Source organism: Podarcis gaigeae (assembly GCF_964106915.1).
Source record: "Podarcis gaigeae genome assembly, chromosome: 10".
Classification (NCBI taxonomy): domain Eukaryota; kingdom Metazoa; phylum Chordata; class Lepidosauria; order Squamata; family Lacertidae; genus Podarcis; species Podarcis gaigeae.
This window is the reverse complement of record NC_139686.1, coordinates 52,588,880-52,603,381: the sequence shown is the minus strand read 5'-3', so window position 1 is coordinate 52,603,381 and position 14,502 is coordinate 52,588,880. Positions and strand designations below refer to the sequence as shown.

Genomic DNA, 14,502 nt, shown 5'->3' with positions numbered 1-14,502 from the left:
CAGCAATGGGTTTGGCTTCCCCTGTGTCTATCCGATGTTCCACACCCTTGGCCACTCCTGGAATATTACTGAATAAAGATTCATATTCCTGCAAGATCTGTTCTACTTCCTCTTACTGTTTAAGGGTTAAAGATGGATCCAATTTTATGTCCTTTAAACTACCCTGGGACTCTCTCTCGTCCCCCCAACATGGTATGTCTGGTTCACCTGGATCCTCTTGTAGGGCATACAGTGCCCCTTTTTCTGTTCTAAAATAAGGTTTGATCATATTTACATGCACCACTTTCTGCCCTTCCTCTTCGTGTTGGATCACATAATTTACTTTATTCATTTTGGCTATTATTTTATATGGTCCTTCCCAAGCTAATTGTAGTTTGTTCCCTTTAATTGGTCTCAGCAGCAATACTTCACTCTCGGGTGCAAATGACCTTACCCTGGCCTTCTTGTCATACCAGGTTTTTTCTTGGTTTGGGAACTTTTTAAATCCCCCCCTCCCCGCTAACTCTAGGGATCTCTTTAAGGTATTCTGCAAATTAAACAAATACTCCACTACGGACTCTGGATCTTGATCTCACTGTTCTTCCCAATTCATGCGAAGTAAGTGAGTGTGGTGTAGTCTCCTTCTTTGGAGGTCTTTAAGCAGAGGCTTGACAACCATATGTCAGGAGTGCTCTGATGGTGTTTCCTGCTTGGCAGGGGGTTGGACTCGATGGCCCTTGTGGTCTCTTCCAACTCTATGATTCTATGATTCTAAGTCCAGGGGCCCTTTCACTTTACGTCCCAGCAATAATTCAAATGGGCTAAACCCGGTACTTTCTTGGGGTACATCCCTATATGCATACAGTACTGGTTGTATCTTGTCATCCCAATCATTGGGATTTTCCACGGTATAGGCTTTAATCATTCTCATGAGGGTTCCATTAAATCTTTCAACTAATCCAATAGTTTCAGGGTGGTAAGGTGTTGATGTTAAATGCTTAATACCACACACTTCCCATAGTCTTTTCATTAGTCTTGATGTGAAAGAAGAACCTAAGTCAGTGACTATTTTACTGGCACAGCCCAATCTACTCATATAGTTAATTAAAGCAGTTCCCACCATTTCCGTTTCAATGCTTCGCAACAGAATGGCTTCTGGATATTTGGTTGCGTAATCCACTATGGTGGATGTATCTGTTTCCCCGCCTGCTGGCTCTAGGCAATAGCCATATGAGGTATAGCCCTAAGTGTTGAAAAGGGGTTATGATAAGCAAGGGGCACAATTTGGCTTTTGTTTTGTCTTGACCAGTGCCTCTTCTCTGACATATGTCACATGGGACAGTGCACCCTCTGTGTGCACAGTAGAATCTTGTGCGTAGTTCTCCTCTGCAGCTCTACACACATAACTACACACAAAGCTACAATTTGCTTTTTGCTTTTAAATCAGGTTTGAGAACTTGCACCAATCTTCTGAAAAGGAAACCCGGAAAAATAACACACTTCAAGTAGAAGGTTTCCATTCAAAGTTCATTGCTCACACAGAGCAGCAGCTGTATCAGAGTCTATGCCTGAAATTTCACATCATGCAAGATTAGGCCAGCCCTCTTGGCATAATCTTGAAAGTTTGTGGGCAGGAAAAGAAAGAAGTTATGTGAGCAATACTAGTTGTCTTCCCTCTGGGTCAAAACCTGATTACTTATGGTCTCCAGAACCAGCTTTACATACGAAGCAATGTTCATCACAGAACACATGATCTACACTGGGGTTTGTTTGTTAGGGGGAAGAGAGAAACAAGCACAATTTTATGATGGGGGAAATGCAGTTGACAGTAATGAACTGTACTTACCTTCCTTTGCAGACTTCAAAAAGCCTTTCTAATTTTCAGCCTTGAATTGGAGTGGTACAGAACATCAATTCCAGCATTGCAGACCACCTGATAAAAGCCAAATATGACAGCTATAACTTGTGTTTTACCCTGACTAGTGATATATATTTCCATTTCACTTTATGACGTATTTACCGGCATCGCCACCAAACCTTCTTGTGAACAATAACTGTCATTCATCATAGTGCTATGAGTTGGGGGAAGGGTTAGGCTGAATGCCTGGGCCCCCTTCATAGCCAAGCTAGCTTCATGGTGAGGTGAGGTGTCATTAAGCAGAACAAAGGAAAGGGCTCTGTGCAAGACAGCAAACGGGTGGAGCCTCCTCCTTAGAAAAACAAAGCTAGAGTTGAGAGCAGAGAGTTGGAGTGATGTGAGCTAAAAGCAAAGAACCAGGAGAGTGATGCTTTATTTCTGTTTAAATCCAAAGTTGCAGCTATGGAAGAAAGAAGGCCCTCTTGGGGTATTAATGCTGTGAAAGCCTCCATCGTAGGCTCAGGTTGGATATATGTGTAAATATACCATGCATCATAAAGGCACCACAGTCTCTGCTGTGCCTCCTTCTGAAGGAAACACACACTTTGGGTAAGCACCTGGAACTCCTGGAATCTTCACATTGCCAGTAGACAGGGGTGTTGTGCAATAAAATCTAACTTCCCAATACTCACTATGGAGCAAATGCTTGGAAATCAGTCCTCCATTTAGTACCCTTTCCCCAATGAAGACATGAAACATGTGATGATGGTAGATGAGTGGTAGATCGGGGATATGGATTGCTCCCCAAGATCCCAGACTCTAAATCTATCTACTACAATTGAGAGTAAATCTCCAAGACTTAGGCAGAGGCATTTGCTAGCCCAGCCGCTTGATAACCATTTTGACTTGATGTGATGGGATAATGAGCTGCTTGTGCGTAAAAGCTTGATCCCTCTGGGGTTTGGCTAGTCACCCAAACCTAGGCACTAACGGAGCCCCCAAAGCATGACTCCGTCAGTCGCTGGTAGAATCCGACAGTGGGCGTCTACGGAACTTACTCCAACATAAAAGTTGTTTGACGGACATGCGCCTCCTGGACTCTCTGCGTGACAGCTTCCGGCGAGGGGTGGGGGTTGCTAAAGGGGGTCTTGTTACCTCCTCACTGTTCTCACTAGAAGTATCCCAGAGCCTCTCCCCCGATTCCCTTTCCGCTGGAACTCCTGCTCTCCCCCTACTGGTTCCTTCTTCTGCTGTAGAGTCTCTCCTATTCTCCTGGAGCCTCTCCACCACCTGTCCCTCCGATGGCAGTTCCCTGACACTTGATATGCTGTTAACTGGGTCTGGGGTCTTCTGCATGCAGGAGTCCAATGTGCAATGAAACTTAAGGGCACAATATTTATGAGAAGGTTGCAAAAGGTCAAACTTGCTAAAAGGATAATTTGATTGGCATAATTACACAATGCCCTCAAGCAACCCAGGGCCACACGGACCCTGCCACAAGGCGTCTAAAGGAAAAACAAAACCAAAGGAGGACTAATTGTGCAGCTGAATAGCTTAAGCTACAGAATTACAGGTGCATTTGTAACACATACTATTGCTATTCCTTTCATATGTTTGTTTTACAGAAAGCCACCGAGGAGCGCTATTAGTGCTCCTAATGTCACAATATTCACCATCACCTCATTTGAAATATGAATATGTCCAGTTCGTAATGTTCAGCTGTATTATGATTTAAGAATCACTTATCCTCCAAAATTCTTTACCTGCTCAGAATGCAAAAGATGTAAGAGTCTGTTGCTTTGTGGGCGCATACATAAAAGTTATTTAATGTTTGTTCCTTATATTCTGTTAAGCTCTTGTTCACTGATATAAACTACATAACCAGAGCACCTGATTAAACAGTCTCCACTTGGGGGAGGGACACACACTGCCCAGGCTAGCACCCAGGGAGGTCACTTCAGTGCTGCAAATGCAGCCGTTTGACTTCACCCCCAAAGGTGCACTCCGTTGTCTCTCAAGGAAGATGCATGCCAACAAAGTATGGTCAATATCAACCGCTGTCCTCTATCCTCATCTAAATCCCTCTTGTGTTCATGGCTGTGTTTGTTCTGGTGGTAGGAAAGGGCAACTATCCAAGTAACTGTCTTCTATCAGTGGCATTGAGAAGTATAGTTCTAGGGAGCAATATGATATGACATACACTCATGGCATTGTGAGTATACTTATATAACATTTCAACCCTAAAGTTACAGGAGAGACAAACTTTTCCTGTAACTTCTCAAGAAGGACTGCATATGCTGAGCCAATTCCTAATTCACCTTAGGGGAGCTCACTCAGTACAAAGTAGGATCAAAAGATTTACCTCTTCCTTTATTCCACTACCCAGGAAACTAAAACAAAAATGGTTAAACTATTAACAACTAATAAAAATGGTTATCCATTTTAACCCACACACAGCATAACTCCAGAAGTCTCCTAAAATAGAAAATGGGGACAATTATACTCTAACAGTTTTAATTCAAGCTATTGTGAATTAAGAATGAAATTGTGTGTAAAATTTCCCACTACAATCCAGCACTGGCTCTTTAGTTATGTAACCCTTCTGTAAGGAAATATTGAGAGACCCTTAGCTACAGCAGCACTACTGGATACCATTATAATTAACAAGGACATGCAAAAAATAAATTAACAGTTATGTTTTATAATCATGTGAAAGTGAAATGAGCTCATGAAGAGGTCCAAGTACTTACTGTGATCTCATTAGCCAAATTTTACATGCTATTTTATATCACTACTTATGCTGCTAGAGTATTAATTTGCCAGTGTGTTCCGTATATTCATGAAAGCATATTTTAAATATCAAGTAATGAAGCATAAGAGCTATTTGGCAATATCGTGACTTAAAACTGTACCTATAAAAAGAGACAATTTTTTGTATGTTCCCAACATCCCCATTTCAAAAGTTGGCCTTTCCCTTTAATTTAGATATGAATTTGAATAAAGGAAAGGTGTTTTCAGCCTACCAAAAATTATGTGATTCTATTCTGGAAAACTCTTTGCTTAAGGGAAAAGTAAGAAGTGTCGCATATATTTGGAAGTGCTGCTCAGTGTATCCCAGGCCTTCCCTCACTCGGGGCTGCTGCCTGGAAGTCACTCTCGGCCACTAGCCCACTACAATGGGAGGGATTGGAGGGAAGGCTTGGTGCAGTGGCCCCAAGTGACTTCCAGGCAGCAGCCCCAGCAGCACATGTGAGTCAGTTTCTCAGTCTCTCTCTCCACTCTATGCACGTGGGGTATTCTCCACCTTCGCAATTTCAGTTATGTGCACAGGGGCCCAGAACATAACCCCTTCGTAAGTGGGGGGGGGGGGCATCTCAAAGAAGACATGAATGCCACCAAGTCCCGGTAAATCCCAGCAGTTGCATCTCTACTAGTCGCACTGTATACATGCCCCAGAAACAATTGCCCCAGGAAGTAACCTGGGCAGATGACACAGACATCCTCTATTAGTAGACTGATAAGACACTGATTAAAAAACAATACTTAGGTGGTTCTAGAGGAAGAAATATTACTGCTACTCAATATAACTGACACTTAAAACATTTTTATTCTCCCTGGTAAGAACATTAATACTGATGTAGCCACTGTGTTCTTAAGACAGGATGGGTATCCCCTGGCCAACTAGCAGATATGGATATGTGTCATTCTACTTTCCCTTTCCCATGATTCATATAATATGCAATTTCAACAGGACCAAACCTAACACATCAACATTTTCTCCAATATTAGGCATGACTAAAATCAAGTGATTAGATAGTATCTCTAACTAAAACTACAGCATTCACAATCCTCAATGAAAAGTACTACAGTTGTGCTTCCCTTCTCCATTAATTTCTCTTTTAAAGACATCACAGAACCAAGCTCTCCAATTTTACATAATTTCATGGTTCAAAACTAAAACTCCAAAAATATTAACCACCCACAGAGATCACCTTGACATGCTTTTGCTGCAGAAAATAGAACATTATACTAACTACTGAACCCTGAAGCATATTCAAAACATCACATCCTATTTGTAAAATACACAAAGAAAATTGGGTAAGTAAGAATATTTTTAAAGTATTATGTTATTCTCATATTTTTCCTGTATAAAATTAGAAGATTTTGCCCACACACACATTTTTCTAACAAGGTGAAATTATGCATGCGATGCATGTATTTGCTAACTAAACTTAGCCTTGCTTTCACTCAGAGATGCATGTGAACCTGTATGAACACACCTGTATATCTGCACATGTGTTTATGCATTTCAGAAATAAGACTGGAAATAACAATAACAAAAACAAGGTGTATCAATCTGCTCTCATACAACATAGCAAATACAAGCTAATCTTAAAGGATCAAATAATTATTACTACTTTAAAAATATAGTATTTCCCCCATTAATCTGAATTGTACATTGCTTGGCTTTGTAATAATAATAATAATAATAATTTTTTATTTATACCCCGCCCTCCCCAGCCAAGGCCGGGCTCAGAGCGGCTTACAAGCAATAATAAAAACAAGATGAATGATTGCAAATTAAAAACAAAAATAAAATACAACATTAAAATAATGGAACATTAAAATATTAAAATGTAGCCTCATCGCAGGAGAAGGAAAAGAAAGAAAGAGGAGGGAAAAAAAAGAGAGAGAGAGAGAGAGAGAGAGAGAGGGAATCAAATTGGCTCCAAGCCAAAGGCCAGGCGGAACAACTCTGTCTTACAGGCCCTGCGGAAAGAAATCAGATCCTGCAACAGATCCTGTTGTAGAGGCAACACCAGACATGGCGCTGAAAAGTTATAACACAGGCCAGCATTTTACTCAAATATGGAAGATATTTGAGACCTGGCCAAGAAGTGTTTGGTAGTGGCCTTTCTTTCCTTCTATCCTTCCTTCTCTTTTCTTTTTTAACAAAGGGTCTTACCATTGCCTCCTTTAGGCTCACTAAAACAGTGGCCATCTCTTAAATAAAAGTTTGTCACACACACACCCTTACCCATTCCACCCTTAGGAGCCAAGAAATGGATAAAGCCAAGGAAGGGAAAGGGTCAGGCATACAAGTAGTTGGTGTCATTCCATCAAAGTTCATATTCACATCCTCCAGAAGAAGAAACTGAAATGGCGCTAGAATGACAGTGACCACTGCCATCATATTCCCTCCTTACATTTCACAGAATCTGATGGGTTATTTATAAATCATAAAGCCTCCACCATTTTTCCAAGGGAAATTGCTCGATTTAGTAGGTAACGTTTTCGAGGAACGGAGAATTAATGCTCTCTAATATCTCACATTTAACTGGTTGATTTACTTAGATTTATTATTTTGCCTTTTCGTCAGCAGGGGAAACAGATGCACATTCATATTTCAGCTAAACAAAACAGATGGTGAAGCTTACTAGATATCTTTAGGACAGTCAGCTCATGAACGCTGCAATTTGATTACTTAATGTATAACACTGTGACAGAGGTTCCCCACCCCCATAAGTTGTTAGCAGCTGAGAACTGCTGGTTTTATGTCATGATTTTATCTTGTTGATTTTGTCATGATTTAAATCACTGATTTTAAATCATCTTGATATAAATCATGACTTAAAATCAGCAAGGTAAAAGGCCATTTCAATAATGGATGTAAATCAAGTTTCCCATTGCTTTTTCCTGTTGATGCCACCCCCTGCTCCTGGTTTCTTAACAAGGGCACAGGCCACTCAGTACAGATGCTGCCTACCTCTCACTTGTATTGGGAGAAGTGCATGTAGCAGATTCATAGGCAGCAGAGAATCCACAGAATGGATGGTAAGACTGTGGCCACCCCAGTGCCTGAGTGCAGCAGCAAACACAGCTGGGTATATTGCTGCTACCCTCACAGTGGGGAGCATGCCATCAATTGCACTTAGCTCGCCCAGCCTCAACCTCTGTGCATATGCTGCAGCACAAACCTGGCTGCTTTCAGAACTGAGGTTCAGGTGGGTGGTAGGTACTCAGCCACTGGCCTCCTTCACATACCACCCTTTCACCTTGTTTGCTGAGCAGCGTACTCCCACTTCTGCTCAGCACTGAACAGTTATGCTGTTGCTGCTGTCACGCTGCCATCTCCTCAATCCTTGCAACAAGTGTGTGAAATAGGTGACGTCTTGTTCTGCATAGACAGGGGAAAGCTTGAGCTGTGGGGGCCCGTGGAAGGGTGGAGGAAGCATGAGTGCAGCAGCACTGGCAGGATATGCACTGCCAGACCAATCAGCAGCAAACAGCATGCAACCTTTTGAGCATCAGAGGCTATCAGCCAGCATCCTGCCTTACTGACCTTACCTATACTAGTCTCAAGTATCCTGCCTCTGCTGTCCTTCTGACCTAGCCCTTCAACCTTTTCACCTCTCCCTTGAAATACTGACATATTGTGCACATTTACCTAGGATAATCACTAAACAGAGGGGATCTTACTTCTTGATAAAGATGCATAGGATTGACTGGCAAATTTCATAAATATTCCAATGAGAACCATTTCATTGGCTAAGTAATAAATTACCGTATTTTTTGCTCTATAAGACTCACTTTTCCCCTCCCAAAAAGTAAGGGAAAATGTGTGTGCGTCTTATGGAGCGAATACCAGGCTGCGCATCTATCCCAGAAGCCAGAACAGCTGTTCTGACTTCTGAGATTCAGAATATTATTTTTTGTTTTCCTCCTCCAAAAACTAGATGCATCTTATGGTCTGGTGCGTCTTATAGAGCGAAAAATACGGTATGCACTTTTTAAAAAGTAGTGTAAAAAAAAGTCCATGCTTTATTTTAAAGGACATATAATTCATTTTTTACAAGTATTTCCATTATTTTCCAGGTTAAAAGAAAAAGAAAAACTACAAATTTCTTGTGCTAATATTAAAGTCCAACTAACCAATTGTCTGCTGAAAAGGAGCACATTACAGAGAATCAAGTGACAAGCAACATTTCTACCATTATTCTGCTTTTGGTAAATTTTCACACACTACAAAATTAGATCTGAAAAAATCTATAGAAAGTCAAACAATTTCAGGTTGACTTTATGCCAATGCACCTGGAATGTGCACTGAAAATTATGGAAGTTGGCGGGGAGGGGTTTGGATGTGCACTTTATAATCTATACTATGTAGTGAAAATAAAGCAGAGGCATGTACCATCTCAAAAATAAAGGAAACAAGTTTTTTTCCTCTTCCCAAGACTATGGTGCAACTTTGATCATAAAGGCTGTACACGAAACCAGAGGCAGTGAAGGCAGGTGGCTTCTCACAGGCCAGTCATTTCGAACATAACTGCAAGCAATATATTTTATAAGTGTTTATTTTTAAAAAGGAAGAGAGGAAGAAAGCTTCCGAAAAATACATACATTAGGGACTCTTGAGAGACAAATCAGAATGTGCTTGGGGGTCCATGATTCAAGTCAAAAGGCCTTTTTATTTTCTGTATGAGGAGCAAACACAAGAAGCCTACTGATAATGCTCAGCTGAACTGCAATACTTCCAAGCTCTTGGCAAGTCAATGCTACAGAAATAGGAAGTTCTATTCAAGGTTGCTCCATTTTTAAAGTTCCTAAGTGAATTTTTAAAAAATGCATTTGTAACTATCATAGACTTTCACCCCTTTCCCAATCTGAATTTGCTATTTGGTCGATTCCGAATTAGGATTGTTAAATACTTCACTCCTAAACAACTGGAAGATAGTGCTGCTCACTTCTGAGTGCATAGGCTTGCCTTGCACATAAACAGCAATATAGTTAAGAATAAGGTATAAGGAAACACTATCATGGAGAGACTCTCCAAGTCCCTATTTTCCAGTCCCAGATTTACAGAAGCCATCCTGGTTCTGATTTGATCGTGGAATATCCCGCTTTTCCTTAGGACATCCCTGTTTTGATCAGAGATATGTTGGATGGAGTTATGTGACTTCCCAAGCCAATGAAATAAGTACAGTGGTACCTTGGGTTAAGAACTTATTTCGTTCTGGAGGTCCGTTCTTAACCTGAAACTGTTCTTAACCTGAGGTACCACTTTAGCTAATGGGGCCTCCCACTGCCGCCGCGCCACCAGAGCACAATTTCTGTTCTCATCCTGAAGCAAAATTCTTAACCCAAGGTACTATTTCTGGGTTAGCGGAGTCTGTAACCCGAAGCGTCTGTAACCTGAAGTGTCTGTAACCAGAGGTATCACTGAGGTGCATCTGAAGAAGTGTGCATGCACACGAAAGCTCATACCAAGAACTGACTTAGTTGGTCTTTAAGGTGCTACTGGAAGGAATTTTTTTTGTTTTGACTATGGCAGACCAACACGGCTACCTATCTGTAAGAGGTATCACTGTAACTATACAGCTTTTATAAGACATCTGAAGGCAATCCTGTATACAGAAGGTTTTTTTTTTAATGTTTCATGTTTTATTATGTACAAAATGTTATGAAGGAAATTAAAATAAAAGACAAAATTCCCAATGGTATGGTGTCTTGCATGTTGGACTTATTATTTGCAGAAATATTATTTGCAGAAATATAACATATAATATAACAGAGCAGTGTGTTTTAAAACTTGAACACACACACAAAAATATTGGTATGTATCTTCAAGAGTGGCACATAAACAATTGGAATGAGGTAGCAGGAGGACACCTCAGATTCTAAATTCAGTGTCTTAGGAAGCTGGACAATGAGGCTAGTGGAATAAAGTTTTCCCTTCCCTATTTTTAGTGGGGGGTTGCAGGAAAGTATTGAGCCGCATCTCATTCTCTAAGAATCCTGGGGTGTTAGGGCTGTGAATTTGGGTTTCTGTTGGTGCAGTAAAAATTCAACAGGTGGTAGTTGTCAGCCTTTCAAAAAGGGATACTTGATTGGCTTGGGGATCCCTATACTACATATACTACACGGTTACCACAATGAATAAATTTAAGTTGTCTTGAAAGCGAAGAATCAAAGCATACAGTTATATGTAAATAAGGCTCACACTGGTCAAATAAGATTTAATTTGTGTATTCATTTGCCAAATGCGAACAATACAGCTTCAATGAAAGCCAAACATATAAATCAGTTATGTTGTTCTCTATGCTTTTCATCTTTAAGAACATTTATATTTTACTTTAAAAGATTAAGTAAATAAACTTCCATTGCTTATTACTGTACTCAGAAGAGGGAATCTGGCCTTCTTTATGAATTTCCTATCTTTGAATGCCACCACAGCTCTGTAGTTTCACTCCTACTGTGCTAGAAATATAATTTTCAGATAGCCCAGAGGCATTGTAGCACACTCTGTGCTGCCATGAGCAAGACCAATATTTGAGAGCTAACTTAGGACTCCTGCTGCCTGAGCTGGTAGAGAACAAGCATGTGGGAGAAGCGATGAGCTTGTTCTCCTGGGGGTAGGGTGCCAGCTGCACTACTCAGAGAGAGATAGTGTGGAATTAATAGTGGCCTCGTAGGGAAGCTGTACATTTTGCCTTTCAGTGTGAACAACCATGCATTAATGGAAACCAGAATGGTGGAATGAGACTTCAGAACTGACAAAGAGGAAGAAAAGGAATATTTTCAGGAAAAAAATAAATGTTTTCTTTCTTGCAACAATTCGGCTCGCGGTAGGTTAAAAGCATGCTATGTAAAGCATATTTATTATTTATTATAACAGCACATTCCTAGATAAAGGCTGATTCCAAGAACTCCTCACTGAGAGAGATGCAAGGGGGAAAACAAGGATCAATTACATGTAAATTAAAAACTGGTGAAAGTCTATTTAATTTACTGATATGGAAGGCTTTTAAATTTATGTTGAACAGGCATGATATGGATGTGAGCTCTGTCACGCACAGACACAGTTATATAAATGAGAAGCAAAGTAGCAGATATTGCTGCACAAAATGTTGACCCAAAATCCAGGTAGGTAGGGCTATCAACTCAAGGGCTCCCATGCAACCTCCCCAGTCATTAGGAACCCAAAAAGCTTCTTCATTTTCTAGAATTCTAGGTGTTTCTTGGAAATCTGCAGCTGAACACAAGTAAGAGCACATATTGTTACAGGCCACTGTAATCTCTGCCGAGTGGTGTGAGATACCAGGGGTCTTGGCCCTTAACCAGGGTTTGTATTTCCTTTGGGGAAAATGAGGCACAGCAGAAACTATGGTGTCTTAAAGATACATGGGTTTTTTTTGCCCATATACACACTTTATCCTTGATGGAGGGTGTGCATAATATTACACCCCAAGAGTGTTTCCTGTTGCTTCTCCCATATCTTCAGCAAGTTTGGGTTCAGAGCAGAAGCAGAAGCAGGTCTCTGAGTACGTACAGCCTCCCTCCCCAGCCCGCATGGAATTCTGCCCACTTCCTGCCTCCTCTTCCCAAAAAAACATTGCCAAAATATTGCTTCCCCTATTAACATCGCCCATTGTAACCCTGGCAAACACCCCCTCTGTCCTTGTCGTGCCTTCTGTTTTGTTAATGACTTGCACTGAGTGGTCAATGACTGGTCATTTCAGTCTCTGTATCTTAATGGCTTATTCCTGACTAGCTATATCAAGCTGGCATGATGTTATCCTAAACTTAATGCAGCAGAGGTTGGCACAATTTTAGTCAAATCTTTATCAATTCTAACTTTCACCAATTTCAGGAATTACAGGCTACTTGCTCCCCCAGATTCCAGTACCCAAAACTTGCAACAATATTCATGCATATCAGGTGGCAGAAGTATCAATGAAAAAAATCTTATTTTTCTGCCTCCACTGTGTCCTCAGTGAACTGCCCAGAAGAACTCTTTTAAGCGGCTAGTTAAATCCAATCCATAGTGGAAGCTGCTAACCAGTCAGAAGTTTACTGTAATGGATTAGTGATGCACTTTGAGGACAAAGCTGTATGCAAGCTAACGGCCAAAACTGAGGCAAGTCCTGTGAGGGAGTTCAAACTATCATCTGAACAAGGTTTGGGTGATCAGTTTCAGTCCTTGCTGCTTGAAGGTGATGGCAAGATGCTTGCAGAACTTAGGCTAACCACCTGCCCTCTTGAACTTAGGCCACCATAGCATGTGATATCTAGCAAGGAAAGACTGACTGGATGAACTTAGTAAATGGTAAATGCCCACCATACTGAAAGACTTAATGGTGCAGCTATTCCTGAATAAGCCCTCCCTGGACCCTAGTTTTAGACAACTACTGTGCAGTCAAAACTATCCCTTCCTTGGACCAGGTGAATGAGAGGCTGGTGGCTGGCCAGCTGTAGACATTCCTGTATAAAGCAGATTATCTAGTCTCATTTCAGGCCTGAGTATGGTACTGGCACAGCCTTAGTCTGCAATTTAGTATCAGCAGACAGATGGGAGAAGTACTACCCTATGGATTAGCTATGAGATAACTTTGAGAAGACTACAAGGAGCTTCACCTCAAAGACAGTCCAGAAGCCACAGAATGCTACTGATTAGTTATTATATGGGGCAGTGTGGCAGGGCTAAGTGTCATTCATCCTTAAATAATAACCAGTAGTAATAGGGGTAGTAGTACTCCGCCCATCTGACTGGGTTACCCCAGCCACTCTGCGCAGCTTCCAGCATATATAGAAATATAATAAAACATCAAACATAAAAAACCTCCCAATACAAAGCTGTCTTGGATCTTCTAAAGGTTGTATAGTTACCTATCTCCTTGATGTCTGATGGGAGAGCATTCCACAAGGTAGGCACCACTAACCAAGAAGGCCCTCTGCCTGGTTTTCTGTAACCTTGCAGTGAGGGAACTCCCAGAAGGTCATCAGAGGTTAGACCTCAGTATACTGGCTTAAAACACTTCACAGATCATCAGTACTATTGTATAAAGCTCTGAATGGCTTAGGGTCCAATTATTTAAAAGAGCATCTTCTCCAGTAGCCAAGGTCCAGGCACTGTTAGCAATGGGGGAGACTCCCCATTGTGGCACCCCCATTGGCATGGTAATGATGCAAAGCAAAGTCTACTTAGTAGCAGAGCCCAGGATGTGGAACATCCTTTCGGTGGAGAGCTAGTTGTCCTCCTACCTCAACTCTATTAACTTTCAGGCATCAACTTAAAACATACCTATTTGTTCACTTTATGGTTAGAAGAATAACCACTGTATCTTGATGTTATTTGTATTATTATTTTGTGATTGTTGTTAGTTGCCCTTATGGGAAGGAAAGGTATGATACATTTATTACATAGAACTGCAGCTTTCACTTACTATTCTGCTTTCTGAATAGCCATGTTAATGAAAATTGTTTACTTATAAAAATATATATGACAAAAATATGACAATGATGCAAACTTTCATAGTTTTCTTTCTAGAGTTTTCTGAGATGAAGCCATGTATTTTTCTTTGGTAATATAGCTACAGGCTTGGTTTGCATGTCAAATTAAATGGTTTATTATGCTTCAACTTGTTATTTTTTCTATAAAATTATATATATAATGATATGGCTAGAAGGAGTAAAACAAACCATGAGCATTCGTTTGCAACACAAAGCCAGCCTCTGGTTTGTTTCCTTCCTGACACAGTATAGGTAAGAATGTGGGAGAACTGACTCAAGAATTTCTGAGCAGGGTGCGACAATACAGTGCTCATTTACATTTTAAAAGTTTATTTTAACTATGATTTAAGGAAACATGTGAACAAGCTCATTGT

The 14,502-nt window shown here is 40.8% G+C and overlaps 1 protein-coding gene across 13 annotated transcripts in view; it reads right to left on the bottom strand.

The window, feature by feature from the left end:
• The window catches only part of FOXP2 (forkhead box P2), a 350,478-nt gene that overhangs the window by 266,077 nt on the left and 69,899 nt on the right, over positions 1-14,502 (bottom strand). For 9 of the 13 annotated variants that reach the window (XR_014555348.1, XM_083699205.1, XM_083699192.1 and 6 more), the window contains one exon: positions 1,826-1,912. The exons of 1 other annotated variant lie outside the window; for it this stretch is intronic. The gene's annotated coding sequence lies outside the window, so the exon portion shown is untranslated. Of the gene's footprint in view, positions 1-1,816; positions 1,913-14,502 lie in introns of all 13 variants that reach the window. 3 more of the 13 variants (XR_014555349.1, XM_083699191.1, XM_083699202.1) reach the window with 1 other exon arrangement.